Genomic DNA, 20,609 nt, shown 5'->3' with positions numbered 1-20,609 from the left:
CCTGTAACCTCAGCTTTTGGGTGTTTGGAACAGGAGGGACTGAGCGCTTGAGGCATGTCTGGGATGCCTGGTGAGTGAGTTCCAGGAAACAGAGTGAGGCTGTTTTCAAACCAGCCAAGCAACCAACCATTCAATCGTCAAAGAAAAGACTGCAAGCGGAGGCTCTTAGTCCTTACCCTACACGAGGAGGGCTCTCTTCTATGAAGAGACAACCAACAAGGTGACATTTTGAAGGGAAGAGAATCTATTGTAACCTGTAGAAAACATGAGATAAATAAAAGAGCCTGATACCACCCAATGTGGCAGGGGAACAAAGGTAAGAGGTGGAAGTGACAGGCCAGCATCAAGATTAGCCTCTGGCCCACGGAGGCTGCTAATGGTAGGGTCTGAATGTTCCTGCGTGTCCTAACCCTCAAGGGAAGCGTTAGGAGATGGAGCCTTTGGAGTGTGTTGGGGGGTGGGGGGTGGGGGTGGAGGTGATAAGACCACGAGGGGGTGAAGTCTTCCTGGAGAAGCTAGCATTCTAATAAGAAGAACTGGCAGGATGTTCTCCACCTCTGTACTCAGCCACACTAGAGTACAACCAGAGGATGTCACCCAGTCAACCGGGAGGAGCTCTTCACCAGATACCAGGCCTAATGCCGCCTCCATCTTGGACCTCCCAGACCCCTGGAATGACACTGCGCGAAGTCTGTTGTTTTGCTTAAGTCATCCAGCCTGGGGTCATTTGTTACAGCAGCCCACACCGACTGCCCTAGCTAGACAACCGAGGAAGGTTTGAATGGCAGTTACCCAGACCCTGAAGGAGGAAAAGGAGAAATCTAAGCCAGTGCGGTCCCCTTTCTTCTGCTCAGTGGTCTCTGTGTTGGTAGTTAGCTGTCTACCCATTGCAGCTGTGACTGATCTGCCCTGGGCTCTCATGATTTCTCAGCCTTCGCTTGTCCTAGCATCCTCCTCCTTCTGGGAGCTGGCCTGGGTGTTTCCCAAGGGTGGAGACTAGCTCAGTCATCCATGTTGTTCTGACCTCCAGCACTGGGCGTGACACGCCACCGCTGCCCAATGAATATCTGATGAATGAAAATGAGGCTCAGATCACAGACAAGACCAGGTTGCTTCATCCAGGTAGACAAGATGATGGGCTGAGACCTGCTATAATTTCACTAAAGTGCAGATACAGCTTAATGTCCTCCAGGCAATGAGGAAATCTGGCATGATCTAGTTAATTTTATTTGTGTTGGCAATTATAGTAATTATGATAGTAAAATTCTCCTTCACACCCAAATAATCTAGTTTGGATATCCAAAATAAGTGTGTATCCATCTTTCAATTCTCCTTTCCTCCTCTGTACTCTATAGAGAGGATGTTGGTTCTCCAGACTACTGATGTAATATGAAAACATAAACTTCTTTTTTAAAAGAGACAAAGTTATCCTTTTTTCCCCCTTTTAGATGGTAGGTTATCTGACGGATTGTGAGAAGAACACAAAACTTGGAAGCCAAAGAAACTAAATTCCTTCATGATTCAGGCATGTAGTTTTGCATCAACCACTCCTCTCAGCGTCCACATCTGTAAAATGGGCACAGCCATTTCTACCTCATAGCATCACTCAGATTCCAAAGACATTACAGGAAAGATCAGAGGCAGGTAGCTCAGGCTGATGGTGGTGGTGGTGGGGAAACAAGATAATTTGGCTCAAACTTTGCTCTGCAATATTTGCATCGCATCAGCAATCAGTCTAAGAAAGACCCATTCCTGAAACCTTAATGAAGGAGCACCCATCCTGTACGTGCTCAGGACAGAACGACCCGTTCTCCCAGTCCCTGGCCTGTGCAGATCCTGCCAAGGATCTAGGATCCTGGAACAGTTGGTGATGAAATGAATTTGGATGAGGCATCCTGCCACATGTGAGCTTAACTTCCAATGCACGTAAGTCACAGGAAATAGAAAATGATAGCTTTTGGGCAGCCAGAGCAAAGTGACAGAGGCGGAGGACACAGACTCTGGGCACTTGGTGGAAACGTGTATTTTTATGTATTTAGTTTTTTGTAAGAATCAGAGCCAGTCGCTTTGCTAAGCCACAAGAAAGAGGAGCACCCTTCATGGCCTTGCTCCAGGTGGAGGACGTAAAGGGAACCGGGGACAAGTCAGGGATAAGAAGGAAGGTAGCGGGCTGGAGAGATGGCTTAGTGGTTAAGCGCTTGCCTGTGAAGCCTAAGGACCCCGGTTCGAGGCTCGGTTCTCCAGGTCCCATGTTAGCCAGATGCACAAGGGGGCGCACGCGTCTGGAGTTCGTTTGCAGAGGCTGGAAGCCCTGGCGCGCCCACTCTCTCTCTCCCTCTAGCTGTCTTTCTCTCTGTGTCTGTCGCACTCAAATAAATAAATAAAAAATTAAAAAAAAAAAGAAGGAAGGTAGCTTATTTGCTCTGGGGATTCCTGCACCTGCCCCAGCGGGTTACTTCACATAATCACGCATGAGAGTGGGTGGAGACATGGGTGGGAGGAGGAAGTTCTCAGTTCCACATGGAAGCAGTGGGGGAACCCTAAACCTAAAAGTTGTGAGAGACGTCACGTGATCTGAACCAGTTCACTAGGATTCTCTCTTTCTGCACCAGTTTCTTCACTCGAGAATGCGATGCTGAGCTGCATTCTGGATTCAGAGGAAGGGGAAATAAAAAAAGAAAGTGATGCTTACAAAGTTCTTTGGTTATACAAATCACCAAATAATAGCATTTAATTATTTATAACGTGTTTTGAGATCTTGGGATGAAAGGTGTGGAGGCTACCGCAGGTTATTAACTGGTTGTCAGCGACCTTGGGCAGGTACTAGAGGTAATTACTACACTAATTTGATACAATGGTGAGGGAGGTTGTGAATCTTCCACCCTTCTTCTTCCCCACCCATTTCCCAGATCTTCTGAGCTATGCCAGGGTGGCAATGTGTGCCCACCTGTTCACAGCCCTGGCTCTTATGCCATGCGTGCCCTGGGGCTCTGATAGAGTGCATCGTGGGTGAAGGCTTCTCTGGCTTTTGGGGGTAGAGGAGGCTGACCTCCTCTGTCCCTGCATATTAATCATCGGCTCTAATTAGACAGTAAATGTTCCTTTTCCCTCTCTCTGAGCTTGTTGCAGGTCACGTGGGCCCATATGTAAATCTCAGTCCCCGGAGCAGTTTAATGGCTGTGGTGACCACAGGTAGTAACTCAGACTCCCCATAAATTGGAATAAGAACAACAACCCATTATGGGTGATGGTAGGCACAGCATGTCGTAAACTTGAGCGATTGCTGCTGTGCTTGGCTGAGGACAGGACCAGGGAGGGGTTACAAGGTGGAAGGAGGAAAGATTTGCGACCTGAAATTTCCATGTTGCCACTCTGCTCTCCTCGGTCCCAGCCCAGCCTAGCCAGGGGTGCCAGCGAACTTCAACCTGTCCCCCCTCAGCCATCAGGAAGTGGCTTCTCAGTAGACCAGACTCCACCCATGGGCAGAACTTCAGGCTGGAGTGTGTAATGGGGCTTACTGGGAGGGGGGCACTGGTATGTCTGATGTCTCTCTAGTGTTGTGGCACCAGTGTTGGAGGGGGTGGCATGGACAAGCAGAAATGTCACTTCCATGGACGTGAAGACGTTTGCTTGGCTTAGATATGACTGCATTCGCAGCATCTAGAGCTGGCCTGAGCACGTAGTAGATAGTCAATGAAGAGTTTTTTTTTTTTTTTCTTTTTCTGAATGAAACAATGAAATAAATGAGTAAGCCAAACCTCTGGGGCTGGAGCCTGATCGGGATCCCAGGTCTACTGCTGACTGGAAGAAGTTACTTAATTGGAGGATGCCGTGTCCTCACCTATAAAATGGAAATCAATGTCCTGTGTGTCTGGGTTGCTGGGTAGGTTCAAGCAGATGACATTGTCAACTGTGCCTAGTCTTGAGCGGTGTCTGGGTCACTTCAGAATGTTGAATGAGGACATGGAGGTTTAGAGAGGGTAAGGGGTTCAGCAACTTTTTAGAGGGGCGGGAACTAAAAAGGGGCGACCTCAGGCGCCCTGCTCATTACTTCTCTTCAGTGATGTGAACTGTTTCCCAGGCTTCTGGTGTTTCTGTTCTCCACCCCAGGGTACTTGGGAGTCCTCAACAGGTGCTCAGGGATGATGCCCATGTCAGGTTGTGTTTCCTGAGCACCTGTCTCATTCCTGGTTGGGCTGGACTGGGGATAAGAGTGGATCAGTCCAAACCTCTCCAAACCTCTCTCTTCGCAGAGCTCAGGGGCTGAGAAAAGCAGGGGAGATGGCTATGGAATGTGGACAGCGTCTTGCAGTGAAGGGCAAAGGATGCTGTGGGGTTCATGGCAGGGAGGGCTCCAGCTCTTCTAAGGGTGCCCAGGAGAGCATCAGAGAGGGACAAGAGGCAAGTGAGGTTTGTGCACAGTGCAAAGGAAACTCTCCTGATAGACAAGGGAGCACAGAGAAGCATTGGAAATAGAAACAACTTAGTCCCAGCACTTGTAAGGCTGAGGTAGGAGGATTGCTGCAAGTTCGAGACCAGCCTGAGAATTCATAATGAATTCTAGGTCAACCTGGGATAGAGTGAGACCCTACCTCAAATTAAAAAAAAAAAAATAGAAAGAAAGGAAAAAGGAAAAGAAACTACTGAACAGGGCAAGATTTGAAGTATGGTTTGCAGAGGAGCAGGGATAAATGGAGACCTCGGAGACCAGGCTGGGCTGCCGAGGAAGGGCTTGTAGGCTATTCTAAAGATGCTTTCTTCTCCCCCTGAGGGCAGTGGGGAGCCACAGGGCCATAACCAAAGGAACAGCATCAGTATGCTTGAGATTTGATCAGGTTACTGTTGACTGACTGGTGAAGGAGACAGACAGCATCAAAACAGGCCACAGAGGGCTGGAGAGATGGCTTAGTGGTTAAGCGCTTGCCTGTGAAGCCTAAGGATCCGGTTTGAGGCTCGGTTCCCCAGGTCCCACGTTAGCCAGATGCACAAGGGGGCGCACGTGTCTGGAGTTCGTTGGCAGAGGCTGGAAGCCCTGGCGCGCCCATTCTCTCTCTCCCTCTATCTGTCTTTCTCTCTGTGTCTGTCGCTCTCAAATAAATAAATAAAAAATTTAAAAAAACAGGCCACAGTGAACTTGTTTTAAGATGCAAGTAAGCTTCACTGAACCTCATTTACCCTCTGCTGCAACCAAAACTCCAGAGCTCTAAGAAACGGTAACCACCAGAGATCAGAATAACTTTGGAAGTACCCTCCTATAGGATTTTCAGAGGATGGTCCTATGGTGTTGTGAGAGAATAAATTTCTGTTGCTTTAAGCAAAACAGTTTGGTGCAATTTGTTATGACAGCCCTGGGAAACTAACATTCTTCCCATAGAAACCAATGAAAGAGATGCTTTTTTTTTTTTTTTGACATAGGGTCATAAGGTTGTAGCTTAGGGAGGCCTAGAACTAGTGATCTTCCTGTGTCTACTTCCTGAGCATTAAGATTACAGGCCTGTTCTACCACAACAAAATCAGAAGTTATTTTTTATGTTTATTTTTATTATTACTAACTTGTTTCATATGGATACGCCATGTCTTGGTACTCTCTTTTCCCTCATCCCTGCTCCCATTTCATTGGGGATGATCTTCAGTGGGGTTGCAGGTATTTCCCATGGGGTTGTGGGAGCAGTAGTCAGTTATTTTTTGGGGGGGGATGGAATGCCTGTGAGCATGATGTCTCAACCTGTGGCTCTTACAATCTTTTCTCCCCTCTTCTACAAAATTCCCTGAGCCACGGTGGGCGAGTTTTCAGTCTACTTCAGTGATGAGCTCTCAGGAGCCTCTGCATCTCTGCTTTGGTAGGTGTTGAGTGTCCTCAAGGTCTGTCTCCTTCCCCCTGGCGCTGGTTATCAGGAACAGCATCTCCCCATTCCTCTGTGGATTCAGCTGTGGCTTGGCTGAAGTGTGAAGGGTAGTGTATCTCCTCCAGTCTTGCTACCTTCTGGAAAAGAACAGATTCTCCAACAGATAATGAAGCCAGCATAGTTCATATGGGATAAGCATTATTAATTTAGGGAGAGTTTGATGTATGTAACTCCTCTCTTAGCCAAAGACCAGTGAGAGCTTGACACTGGAGAACATAATCTTTGTCTCCATAGGATTCCGATCTGGTTCCTGATTCCAGATATGGGTTCCTTTACACTCAGTAGATCCCTTGGCCAGTCAGAAAGCTATTGGTTACCCACTGAGGCTGTGTGCCACTGACATGCACTTCCTGTCAGGGTGTTTGCTTCTGAGTCACTTAGGCCCCTGGTTGTTCAGACCATTGTCGGACAGTTTCTCCCAGTAGCTCATGCAGTGCTTTCCAGCACTAGGCAGGCTGACTGTCTGGAGACTGGCTAAGAAGAAGTTATTTTTAAAAATTATTTTGTTTATTTTTATTTATTTAGTTTGAGAGTGACAGACAGACAGAGAAAGAGGGAGAGAGAGAGAGAGAGAGAGAGAGAGAGAGAGAGAGAGAGAGAGAGAGAGAGAGAGACTGGGTGTGCCAGGGCTTCCAGCCACTGCAAATGAACTCCAGATGCTTGCGCCTCTTGTGCATCTGGTTAACATGGGTTCTGGGGAATTGAGCCTTGAAACAGGGTCCTTAGGCTTCACAGGCAAGCGCTTAACCGCTAAGCCTTCTCTCCAGCCTAAGAAGTTATTTTTAAAGAAAATCGATTTTAAAAGAGATAGACGAGGTACCTCCAAGTGATTTGGATGTTTTGAGGGTCTCCCAAAGCTTTATGAACTGAAATTCAATCCACATTTATTTAATCTAGTTAAGGTGTCTAAATATGGCTCTTGGGGTGTGATCAGGATTAGGCAAGACTGTTTAGACTAGATGCCCCATGACTGAATCCTGGCGGCTTCATAAGAAGGTCAGTGGCCAGACCAGACCCTTAGTGGGGTGCTTTCCTGTCTCTTCCCAAGTGAGGCAGTGTAGTGCTTCAGGACACTGCCTGCAAGAAGACCACCATCACATGTCATCACCCTACACCTACCAAACTGTGAGCCCACGCTGCTTTCATTTTTTAAAATGTTTTTATTTATTTGTGTGTGAGAGAAAGGTAGAAAAGAAAATGGGTGTGCAAGAGCCTCTTAACACTACAAATGAACTTCAGACACAACAACCACTTTGGGCATCTGGCTTTCTGTGGGTACTGGAGAATCAAACCTGGGCCGGCAGGTTACTCAAGCAGACACCTTCAACGACTGAGCCATCTCCTCAGTTCTAACCTCTTTTCTTTGTAACTCTGATGTGGCACTGTGTTATTAGCAATAGAAAATGGATAAATACAGGACCCACACTCATCCTCCTAGTGAGTGCTGGCGCTTCGTTCAAACCCAGGTCACAGAAACACCACACTTCTTACCCTTTATGCAGGTGAGCCGCGCACCTTCAAGGAAAGTTGGCCTTGGGTGAGTTTGGGCAGGCAAGAAGCAGAAAGATTGTCTTTGGGCAGGATATCCAGGAGGCTTACTTGAAGCCAGTGGGATTCATTTCATTAGCTAAAGGGACAATAAGGTCACTAATCCCCCCTGCTTTTTTTCTCCAACACTCATGTGACTTTCTGCTTACTAGTATGAATTCTGGTACCTAGAAAATTTCCATGACCATGTTATGTCTTCTGGAGGCTCCTTCTGCTCCAAAGTATCAGGAAAGAATAAGGAATCCTGACCTATATATTATTTGGTCCTGTCCATACAGGGTCACTTGGACCACCCTCATTTCACAGAGAGGTAATTTTCGGGGACTTTAAACCACTGTCCAAAACACAGTGGGGACTTAGGATATGGTCAGGCTTTCATCAATGGCAAGACTCTAGAAAAGCTGGCTGAAGTTGTCCTACTGGCTTGAGGCGTGTCTCTATGCCTCGCCTTCCCCGTCTGAACAGTAGAATGAAGCCTGCACACACCCACTTTAAAGGTATGTGCATGTGTGTCTGTGTAGGTTTATATATATGGGTGCATAAGCATGAATATTTGGGGCATGTATATATGTGTATATATTTGTGTGTATATGTATTCATTACTTTTCTTGTTTCTGGGACAAAAATCCCTGGCAAAAGCAGGTTAGGGAAGGAAGGGCTCACAATTTAGGTGCACAGTCCATCGTGGTAGGGAGGACATAGCAGAGCGTCTATAACTGTGGTGGGAAGAGCGCAAGAAAGCTGGCCACAATGTGTCTTTAGAGTCAGGAAGCAGAGAGAGAGGTGGACACTGCTGCTCAGCTGGCTTTCTACCATCTCCCTTTTGTCCAGTCCAGAACCCTAGCCCGTGGATCAACGCTGCCCACACATAGGGTAGGTCTTCCCTCCTCAGGTAAACCTCTCTGAAAAAGTGACTCTAAATCTAATCCAACTGACAATTGAAATGAAACTGTAACAGTGTTTGTATGTGTGCACATGTGCATGTGTGTATACATGTTTTGTGCACATGTGCACATGCATGTATACACATGTTGCATGTGGGGCTGTCCTCACCTGCCCTCACAGTATCACAGCCCTTACAAGCCATGTCACGGGAGGAGCCTGGTGAGTGTCGATGTGCGCACAATGAGTGTGTGTGACCCCCGGCGTCATCTGGCTTTCTATGGCTCCTCTCAATGACCTCCCAGGTGAGAGGAGACTCCTGGAGGGGAAGGCAGCCAATGGGAACTCTGTAGGAAGGCCCTGGAAATACCATCCATGGTGAGCTGGATGAGATCTTAAGTTCTTGGTGCCCCAGTGTTCTCATCAGCATAATGGGAATTTATTTATTTATTTTTGCTTTTTGAGGTAGGGTTTCACTCTAGCCCAGGCTGACCCGGAATTCACTATGTAGTCTCAGGCTGGCCTCGAACTCACAGCGATCCTCCTGCCTCTGCCTCCCCAGTGCTGGGATTAAAGGCGTGTGCCATCATGCTCGGCTCTTTAATGAGAACTTTCGAATAGAGAGAGAAACTCAATCACACACTCTGGCCAGGAAGCCAAAAGTGTGAAAAGGGTTAATTTGAAAATATTCTGGCCCTGAGGGGAAACTTTAGCCAAATGCAATGCAAGAAGTTGACTTCAGAACTCCCGCTTTCCAGATATTCAAGAAAGGGCAGCAAGCTGAAGTAGAGCGAGAAACCCTGCAATTTTCCACGGGGGTAAAACATTAACATTAAACTCACTGTGATATGAAAATCACATGCTCATTGGCGGCTTGTGACACTACCCAGGGCCACATAAGCCATCAGGTCACTACTTTGTGGTGTTTGGTGTCAAGAACCTGATGTGAGGGTTGGGGAGGTTGCTCCATGGGAAATGTGCTTGCTGCACAAGTATGCCTAGCTGAGTTCAGAGCCCACGTGAAGCCAAGCGCTGCGCTGGCATGCATCATCCTAGCACACCTTCAGCCGGGAGGGAGGCCGAGACAGGAGAATCACCCGGAAGCTTGTGGGACAGCTAACCTGGCCAGTGCAGTGGGGAATGAAAGACCCCACCTCAAGTAAGGTGGAAGGTGAGGACTGACTCCTGAAGTTGTCCTTCAACTCTACATGCACACCCTGGTATGGGAACATTCATTCTCACATGGACACATACATACACACATACATATCCATACCAAGGAAAAATAGAACGTGGCAGAGGATGAACATCGGATGAACAGTGTGTTTGTGTGTGTGTGTGTGTGTGTGTGTGTGTGTGTGTGTGTGAGAGAGAGAGAGAGAGAGAGAGAGAGAGAGAGAGAGAGAGAATGAGCCCCAGGACCCATGAAGGATGAACTCAGTGGCGAAGGGGTGTTTAGCCTCTGTCTCATCCTAGTATGGGGTTCGGGCCTGGGGCACATGAGAATCTCATCTCTTTGCTACAGGTTAAAACACAGCTCATGGCGTCAACCTTGGAATGTTCAAGGTGTGTGTGGCAGGGTCACCCCAGGGTCCTAAGCCTCTCTTTCTCCTTTGAATTACAGGGTAGGATGGGCTTCTGACCAAAAGCAAAATACCTTTCCTTGCTCCACGGCAGCTAAGATGCACGATCAGCTATTCCAGAATAAAAATGCTACCTTCAAACCTGGAGGATATTTAACACTTTTGCATGCAGCATTTAATGTCACCAGACTAGACCAGAGCTTACAGATGACGCCCAGTGATGCAGACAAGGCTGAGGCAAAGGAAGGGGTGGGAGGAGGTTGGCGTGTCAATGAGCCCACCTGCCCATGTGCCCCTCAGCCCATGTCCAGGGAGCTGCAGCTGCATTGGGCAAAAATTTCCATTTCTTAAGTAAGCCTCACTCCGCTCTCCTTTAAAGCGGGCATGGGCAACATCTGGCTGTCTCTTTTGTGGGAGGATTGAGTGGAATATCTGCTCTCTTCTTTCTCCTCCCAGGCTTCTTTGGCTCCTATCCTCGCCTCCTCCATGAGTGTCTAGGCTTCCTAACAGACCACCCGGCCCTAGCCTTCTTCTTCCCATGGATGGCGTCCATATGGGGGGCCAGATGATGAAAGAGCCCCTGACCACCTCTCTTGACATGTGTAAATGTAGATCCAAACACACCCTCCTAAAAAGTTTGAATATCTTTCGATTTCGAATTGCTAAGAGAGAGAGAGAGGTCTCCCTTCTCCACTTACTTTGGTCAAGCTGGTAGGGAAGGCTGTGTGGTTAGAGATAGTTTGAGGGGTTTATATTTACTTCTTTACCCTTGGGGGAGGTATGTTATGGAACAGAGTATGAATTCAGAGTCAGCCAGCCTTTCTGTTCCAACCCTAGTTCTACCATTACGAACCTCGTTTCCTGGTGTGGGACTTAGGTTCTCTGAGCTCCAGCCTCAGTTGACAGTGATGTTATTATCTTCAACAGGAGAACCAGAATCAGGGAATGGGACAGTGCCCAGAGCGTGGCAGGTAAAGTGCTCAAGGTTGTCAAGTTCATACCCTTACTATGTTGATGCTAATGGATTGTTCAGTCCAGGAACTTAAAAAAACAAACAAACACACACACATTTACTGTTTGGTATCATCCAAATCACAAGGGTAAAATAATATCCAGGAACTCTAGAGCCCATAACAAATAGTAGTAGACAATTAGGCAGCCAACAATTTTCTTCCTGACAACTCCAAGGCTAAAGGAGAGTTTGAGTCGTTTTCCCCTCAGATCCTGGGGATTTGAAGCAGAGGTGAGCTTTGTGTCCAAGCGTTCTCTAGGGACAGTAAGAGCAGAAAGAAACCTCGCAGAAGAAGAAGCTGAAGCGATAGTGGGTAAGGTGTCCATCAGTGAAGGTGAAACTTGCGTCAGAGCGTTTGTGATGATTGTCGGCCTCTGGGGTGAGTGTGGTCTTTGACCCATTCACTGGACTCATGGACAACTGGGGCAGGGGAAGGGTAGACACACGAAGGAAGCTGTGAGGTGAAGACAGTCAAATGCTCTGTTCCACAACAAGCACGGAGAACTCCCTATTGGTCAGGCACTCTGCGTGGATGATCTCATCAAATGCCCAGAGCAAGGCATTGAAATCGATGTTTTAGAGAAGTGGTGGCTCTGGGAGGTGAAGTAATGCCTGTGGTCACTTGGTCATCAATTGGTGAAGTCTGATCTGGGCAGAAGAGCTCATGGCTCTGTGGTGAGTACACACGGGGAACTTTGGGTTTCTATCTATCCTGCCTGGAAGTTGGCAGCCTGAATGTGACCAGAGGCCACTTCTGGCATCATCCTCTTTTCCTCCTCCTCACGGGTATATGTAGGCTCTCCTCAGGCAGGGGGAGCAACTCTGGAGAAGCAGACACCCTTAAAGGGAAGACAGGCATGCGAGAAGGAAGTGAGAGAGAGAGCCACTTCCATCTCCTCCTTTTGGGGATGACTTTGTTGTTTTGTTTTTTTCAATGACGTACAAATGTGGCATTCATGCAGACTTCTTGGACCTGTATTTCCCTAAAAGGCTCATGCCACCGTGAGACTAAGTCTCTCATGGTTGTGTGACAGGTTTTCCCTTTACACTTGGCATCGCTTAAGGCTCAGGCGGTACCTAAGGGTTACTATTCTAAAAATAGAGGGATGAAAACAATTGCTTGATTTTTTCTCATTCTGAACTGCTACCTGGGCTTCATGATATTATTCCGGGGACCAGCCCTTTAGTTCAGCAAATGTATTAAGAGACAGTCTAACTTTGAGATTCTTCCAACACTGGGACAAAGCCACAGACCCATGAGGGAGAAGGAATAGAATTTTAACATAAAATATTCCTGGGATTATGGCTAACACAGAGCCTGACCACTAGATGGGTGGCTTGTTGTTGGAAGCTATTGTATTCCAGGACATCTGAAGATGCCTGACAGGAAGGCTCTGGCAAAGGCACCCTACTGATGATGCCTCTTGGAGGCAAGGTGAGGGCCAAAGAATTTTGCACTGGGCAGTGAGAATGAGAAGGGCATAGGCATATTTTTAGAAGCAAACTAGACAGCTCCTCCTCCCTGTTGTTTTGAATGTTTGGACGCCTCTTCCCCCATGCCTCAAACTTCTGTTTTCCATCTTCAACTGGAAGTGGTCAGGACCAAAGCTGAGCGAGGTGGCAGTGAGGAGCGAGGCTGATCTGTTTTCAGTGGAAGCTTTCATCTTGGAGCAGCCAGAGTGAGACTCTGGTGCTGAGTTAGGTTGGTGAAGATCCCATGATGTGACCAATATTCAGTCACCTATTCAACAACAGTGAACTGTGGTTATGTTTTATTCTAAGATGGTTTCTATCTCTGACCTCTCAGGACCATGAGGACTAATGATGGACAGAATATGTAGTGAAAATATCCCCCAAATAAAGACTTAAAGCAGGGGGCTGCATGAACTGCTGTGTCTACACAGAGGGGAGGAATTTGTTCTGCTGGGAAGGCAGCTAAGTACACTTCCAGAGCTTGCTCTACGTGCTAAAGAGTGTGTAGCTTGAACAACTTCCGAGGTCCCATAGAGTGCAGTCAGATTATTTGGAGTTTTAACCTAAGTGCTAGTAAAAAGGTAAATACTACTCTTGAAAGTCATTCAAGTTCTTGGTCAGTTTTTGAAGGAGTTTCTCAATGGGCAAAGGCTGCTTTATAAATACTCCTTAGGACACCCATACCCAAGGTCTTCTCTGAGAAACAGCTCAAAATTCTGCTTCCTGATTTCAACTTTAATGTTGGAGGTCCCCCTTGGATTTTTTAAAATTCATTTATTCTGTATATTTCCTGTATCAGTCTTCATTAAATAGCTAAGTTGGTCTCTGTATTTTATAGGAGGAAGAATTCCCTCATCCTGTGCTTCCCAAAATTCTACACGGAGAAGAGATGTGATGGTTAATTTTGATTTTCAGCTTGATTGGACTGAGAAACACCTAAGAGATTAGTAAAGCACCCCCGTGGGTGTGTCTAGAGGTCACACCCCTGGGTGTGTCTGAAGATTTCCAGAGAAGATTAACTGAGGGGTGGGGAGAGATCCACCCTGAATATAGCAGGAATCATCCCATAGGCTGGGAGCTGTTTTGGAATGACAGAAAAAGAGAAAGCCTGACAGGACAGGTGTGCTTCTCTCTGCTCGCCGGCTGCTGGCTGCTAGGAGGTGAGCAGCTTTGCTCCATCACACCCTCCCTGCTGTGATGGAATGAAGCTTCTGAAACTATGAGCAAATTTTTATCTTTTGGGCTGGTGAAATGGCTTAGTGGCCATTTGCCTGTGAAGCCTAAGGAGTCTCATTTGATTCCCCAGAACCCATATAAGCCAGATACACAAGGGGTGCATGCGTCTGGAGTTCATTTGCAGTAGCTGGAGGCCATGGTGCACCCATTCTTTCTCTCTCTCTCAAATAATATAACATTATATATATATATATACATACACACACACACATAGTCTTTTTGCTCAGGTATTTTGTTACCATGAAGGTAAATAAACATAGGAGAAGATCCTGAAATCTTATATTTTAATGATTCTTATACCTATAAAAAATAGAGTTGGGCTGGAGAGATGGCTTAGTGGTGAAAGTACTTGCTGGTGAAGCCAAAGAACCCAGGTTCAATTCCCCAGTACACAAGTGAAGCCAGATGCACAAGGTGGCGCCTGAGTCTGGAGTTTGTTTACAATGGCTAGCCGTCCTGGTGTGCCCATTCTCTCTTTCCCTCTACCTCTCTCTCTTCAATAAATAAATAACTAAAATATTTTAAATAATAGAGTTTTTTTTTAGGTGAGAATTAGGAGGCAAACCACCCCAGTAGGGGTAGGGGGAAGGGCTCTATAGAAGCCTAGAAGCATAAAGAAAGCACTTACCTGAGTAAACTATTGTGTGTGACTGGAGCTGGGGGTGTCCATGAAGAAGTTCATAAGAGGGGACCCCCCCACAAAAAAAGGGGGACCTAGACTGGAAGCCCATAGTTGACAATCTGGACTTAATCCTGACAGTAATGTAATCTGCTGATGGTATGTTTGCTGGCTTCTGGGATAAAAGGGTTCGATTTGCATTTTAAGGAGATAGATCCTATGGCTTGTGAGGAGGTTAGGTTAGATGGAGGGAATTTTTGGTAGCCAGAAAAGCAGGTAGAAAACTGTTATAACAGCCAGGGCAGTGAGGTCTGCCGTGGTGCAGCCATGGATGCAGGAGGGACAGGATGAAGGGCAGAGCTATGGCAGACATCCGGCTCACCAATGTCCACCTGGAGGTCACCATGGTTAAGAAAGAGGGCATGGGGCCCAGCACACATGGTGCCCTCTGCTTTGGCTCCCAGTCAGCGAATGCACAGGGTAATCGCATCTGTAATGCATTCCGAAAACATGGTCCTAGGGACTCAGAACGAGCATCTTGGGTGGGGCTGCTCCACGGTTCCAGCTCTCCTGCCCACTTCCCACACAGATCTAATCTCCCAGGATGGTGCTTGAAAATCTTCCCTCTTTCTCAACTTGTGGCTCCTCCCTGTGTTGCATAAAATCTAGGCGAAGGAAGGAGGACTTCTTTCCCCAGGTGCATCCCAGAGAGGAGACAAGAACAGATCCTACCTTCTGACAAGGAAACACAGACTCAAGCACAAACTCTACCAGCCTTCGTGAGTCTTCTCACCTCCAGGGCCTGTTTCCTTATTTAGAAGTGGAAAAGTGCTTCCCCTAAAAGGCCATGGGACTATGGAATAATTCACATAAAACACCCAGCCAAGCCTTGGTGTATTAGTACAGGCTCTATAGACACTCACTTGCTTCCACTTAATTTTGACGTATTTCTTAGAGAGAGAAGTGACTATGTCTAGTAACTGTTAGAGTGATTGTTTTCTAGATCAGGACACTGAGACTCACACGGGACATGAAAATACTTGTGTATCTTCCTGGTTATAGGTATGGCTTTTACTGTCTTTTTTTTTTTTTTTTTTTGATTGCGTATGTGTGTGTGTGGTATGAGTGGGTGTAGTCATGTTTGCATGTTCATATGTGTGGGTGGACATGTCTTAATGTGTGTATGCATGCAGAAGCCAGAAGTTGACATACAACATCTTCCTTAATCACTCTTTACTTTGTTTTTGATATTTTATTTATTTATTTGAGAAAGAATAAGGCCTCTTGCCATTGCAAACAAACTCCAGACACATATGCCACTTTATGCATCTGGCTTTACTTGGGTACTGGAGAATCGAACCAAGGCCATCAAGCTTTGCAAGCAAGTACCTTTAACTGCCGAGCAATCTCTCCAGTCCCTCTATCTTCACTTGTAGATTGGGGGGGGGTCTCTCAATGAATACAGAGTTCACCTGTTTGGCTAGATAAGCTAGCCAGTAACTCCTGGGGATCCTGCTGTCTCTTCCTCCCCAGCTCTGGGGTTACAGGCACACCACCACACCCTCAGTGTTTACATGGATGCTGGGGATCCGAACTCGGCTCCTTCTGCTTGCACAGCAAGCACTTAATGATCACCATCTCCCCAGCCCTGGCTTGTAATGTCCTGTAGTCAGAAGCTCATCCTATTCCTAGATGGGTCCTGATATTTGTTCTGCCCTAAGCTAGACTGTGATTTTAGGCATCCAAAGACTTTTAGAATGAAGGCTCTGGAACATGTGGCACTGTTATCCTTGTCACATGGTGCTTTTGTTCACTAGGGGCCCCAAGGAGGTTGGGGTCTAATGGCTGCCATCAAAAGTTGGCACCTTACAACTCTTCCTTCAGAAGCCAGTACTCACGCCTGGGTACATCTTCCTTTCTGCAGTTTCTCCTAGAGGAGTCACACACATACTCTCCGGTATGCTCTTAGTCTCTTTGGATCACCTTTCTTAATAACTTCAATAAACCCCAACTCTGCTTTTAAAAAAAAAAAAAGAAAGAAAATGAAAGCAAGTTTGTATCTTAAAATTTTTTTGTTTATTTTTATTTATTTATTTGAGAGTGACAGAGAGAAAGAGGAAGAGAGAGAGTGAGAATGGGCACGTCAGGGCCACCAGCCACTGCAAACAAACTCCAGACATGTGCACTCCCTTGTGCATCTGGCTAATGTGGGGGCTTCCTGGGGAATCAAGCCTCAAACCAGGGTCCTTAGGCTTCACAGGCAAGTGCTTAACTGCTAAGCCACCTCTCCAGCCCTAAAGTTTGTATCTTGAAGCCCTGAGACAGTCTGTCCTTTCAGAGTGACTGTCCAGAGGACCGCTTACTAGGCGGCTGTCCCACAAAAGAGTTCCCCATGGATTTTGATGAAGCTGGGGGACAATTCTTTTGGCTGATTTGCATCAGAGAAGGGGAAGGGCAGAAGCAAAAGATGGAGCCGTATTCCATGTTCTGAAGAGGATACAGTGCAGGCCTTAACAGGAAAGCACTCATTCTGGGGACTTCATGAGGACAATGTTAGGGAAACCTCTTCTTTCTGCAATGAGAGTCAGGTGAACTCTGGATCGCTGTGTTCATAGGGACCTTGTAGACCTTGTAGACATTTCACCTTCATAATTCAACTCTGAAACCAAAATAGAGACAGGAAAAAAAATTTGAAATATAGGGGTGGAAGGATGGTTTAGTGGTTAAGGTGCTTGCTTGCAAAGCCAAAGGACTCATTTGATTCCTCAGGACCCCTGTAAAGCCAGATGCTCATGGTGGCACATGCGTCTGGAGTTCATTTGCAGTGGCTGGAGACCGTGGTACTCTTATTCTTTCTCTTCTTCTCTCAAAGAAGTAAGCATAAAATATAAAAAAAAAAAAGTTAAAAAAATTGAAACATACAGGTGTTCTAACCATTGCCCTACTCAGGACTAGCATGACTATATTGCAGGAAAAGTGACTCTCAGTTGGGAGACAACTAGCTCTAAGTCCATGTGCCTCTCTGTTTGTGGGTACATTGTAGCCACCAATATGATGTTGGTCAGTAGCAACTTCCATATGTCCATGCAACATTGTTCCAACTGTATATCTACTGGATTCTTATAGGTCCAAGTATAGAAAGAGTGATTTGTTCCAAGACATTAGGGAACACTAGCTCTGTGAATGTTAGAAGGTGTATGAATTTCTATGAAAGAGCCTAGGATGGTGATTCACAATGGTCCCCCTTTGCCCTTTTCTCCTTCAGGGGCCATGAAGGACTGGACAGTTTTGAGCTCAGGTGGAACCATATGACAAGTTCTGATCAAGAAAGTTGTGAGCTAGGCTGGAGAGATGCCTTAGCAGTTAAGGTGCTTACCTGTGAAGCCCGAGGACACAGGTTTGATTCCCTAGTACACCCATAAGTCAGATGCACAAGGTGGCACATGTGTCTGGGGTTCATTTGCACTGGCTAGAGACCCTGGCACACACATTCTCTCTCTCTCCCTCTCTGTCTCTCTCCCTCTCTCTCAAATAAATACATAAAATATTTTAAAAGAAGAAGTCATGGGCTAAACTGAAAATGCCTAGGTGCCACTGCAAAGGCCTCTATACCTCACACTCCCTCTGGTGTGATGACCAGTGGTGGCTTCTTTGTGAGACGAGGGGTTCTGAGTGACCGTAGTAAATGTGGCCTTCCTGCCTATTTGTGTGAGTGGTACTGAGGGAGAAGGAGGTCTGAGTGGTTTCCTCTCAGGGCTTTGTTTGCTTACCATGGCAGCATAGCTGAACTAACTCATCCTGACTGATAGAAATTTTCAAAGGAGAATTTTGGGGTCTGTGGAGATGGCTCACTTGGTAAAGTGCTTGCTGACTGTAGCAGACAGCTTCAGGTTCACTGAGATGAACTTTCAGACCAGACATGGTTATGGAGGAAGGGATATTTATTGAAGTCTACAGATCCAGGGGAAGTTCCATAAATGGCAGAAGAAGCTGGCCTGCCTTCACAGGATCAGGCGGAGAGAGAGAAGTAGAAGCCTGAAGGTCAAAAGCCACAGCACACTTCAGGAACTCCAGCTAGGCACACTTTGCATATCTTTAGACTGAAATCTGAAACCCACCACCACATCTTAAGATCCACCCAGTGATACTGCCTCCAGCCAGGTGGCTACAGATGCAAACAATAACCAAACAACTGAATATATCGGGGGCCATCTATTCTATTCAAACCACCACACTGACCAAGTATGAAGACCTGAGTTTCTATCCTGAGAGCTCATATGAATGCTGGGTGTGGTGGCATGTCCTCCTAACCCTACTGTTTGAAAGGTGGGGACAGGCAGATCCTTTGGGTGAGTCGAGACCCTGCCTCAATAAATAAGGTAGAGAACAATTCAGGAAGATGCCAGATGTTGAACTCTGTCCTTCACAGGCACACACATGCACCCACACACATACAACCAGACACACACTCATGCACACGTACCAATGTTCACACATAGTAAACAAAAAGAAGAAATCTGGGCGCATATGATTTTCACTTTCTGCTGTGACCTTGGATTCTGCCATCATTTACAGAACATTCTATTTAAAATTTTTTTTTAAATTTTTATTTATTTATTTGAGAGCAACAGACACAGAGAGAAAGACAGATAGAGGGAGAGAGAGAATGGGCATGCCAGGGCTTCCAGCCTCTGCAAACGAACTCCAGATGCGTGCGCTCCCTTGTGCATCTGGCTAACGTGGGACCTGGGGAACCGAGCCTCGAACCAGGGTCCTTAGGCTTCACAGGCAAGCACTTAACCGCTAAGCCATCTCTCCAGCCCAGAATATTCTATTTTAAACATTGTACTTGGTACTTTGTGGACATCATCTCATTTATATACTGATAGCTACCCTGTGAAATTAAAACAATCATCTCCATTTTGTAGAGGAAGGAATGAGTATAGTAGTCAAATAGCTTATTCCAACTCAGTGGCAGGGATCAAGTGTTTTAAAATTTGGTTTTGCGAGACAGGGTCTTGCTACGCAGCCCAGGCTGACCTTAAACTTGCAGTTCTCCTGTTCAGCCTCCTAAGTGCTGGAGCTACAAGCATGAGTCACCATACCTGTTAAAGAAATGGATTTTCAAGTCAGATTTCTTCCCCCCCCCAACACCTATATGCTACCTGCCCTCCAAGAAACAGGGCTAGGCATCTTGGGGTTCAGAATGGGACAGCTCTACCCCACCTTATGCCAACTACTTAAACTGTGTGCCAAGCCTCTGAGCACCTCCACTTACCCCACACTCCCTCCTACAATAATGATATTTATTCTCACCACCCCGGCAGGGTGTTCCACGACCTAATTACTGTTTAGAAACCTCCGAAGGCGGAAAACATGATGTTAAGTGCTTAATGGTTAAAGGATTCACGTCAAGTCTAGAAAGGAGGGGAGGTTGGGGGCGGGGCAGGCTGTTGGAGCAGGGCTTGGCGAAGTTGGTATGCTGGCTCACGGAAGGGCAGCCAGCGATGAGGGCAGAGACGCAGTAGTGCTCGGGATGAAGTCAAGACTCAGCTCACGTGGGCTTGTTCTCCTCACTCAGTCAGACCTTTGTTTTGCCCACTTTGATTACAAATATAACCGCCTATTTAGTCATGAGCACAGGAATCTGGCTAAGAACCTGGTGACCGACTGTAACTTTATGGACTCTTCGCCGCCGTGAGATAGGCTCATCTACCACTTTGAATCTGAGGCTGGCAAGGGGAACATGATTGCCCCAGGGTGTACGTCTGCGAAGGGTGCATTGAAACCCAGCTCCATCTGGCTCCTCAGCCTAGGCTCTTAAACCTCCAGGCGGCCGCCTGTCTCCTTTTTGAATGTGACCTGGAAGAATAAAGTCAGGCTTATCTGGAGGCATAGCAAAATGACATTTGAGGAACCCAAGCTTTGTGTCTAGCTCCTAGTCCACCTGAACCATGGGACCCACCTCATAAGGTGGGAATTGTGGGTATCCACAGAACCTATGAAGAGTTGGTGGTCTTCTGGAAGATTCTTCGGTCCTATCTTCAGAATGCAGTTCAGTGAGCATTCACTCAACCTCATCTTGGACGTGTGTCACTCTCTTGCCTGCCATTTCCGATGGAGAGCTCGCCACTTACCAATGCCTTGGGTGGCCAGGGGCACTGGCTCGGGAAGCTCCAGCAAAGTGAGGGAACAGGCAAGGAATAGCTCTTCCTCCCGCAGGGTGTTTGGGCAGAGGACAGGGGTGGCCATTTAATGGCCGCGTCCCGGTGGACGTCTGGGGGGTGGGCACGCCTCTCACGCCGATGAGTCGATGGGGCTAATGGCCCATTTTCCTAATTGTCAGTAAT

Source organism: Jaculus jaculus, chromosome 8 (genome assembly GCF_020740685.1).
Source record: "Jaculus jaculus isolate mJacJac1 chromosome 8, mJacJac1.mat.Y.cur, whole genome shotgun sequence".
Lineage (NCBI taxonomy): Eukaryota > Metazoa > Chordata > Mammalia > Rodentia > Dipodidae > Jaculus > Jaculus jaculus.
The sequence above is the reverse complement of the archived record's forward strand: the minus strand, read 5'-3'. Positions refer to the sequence as shown.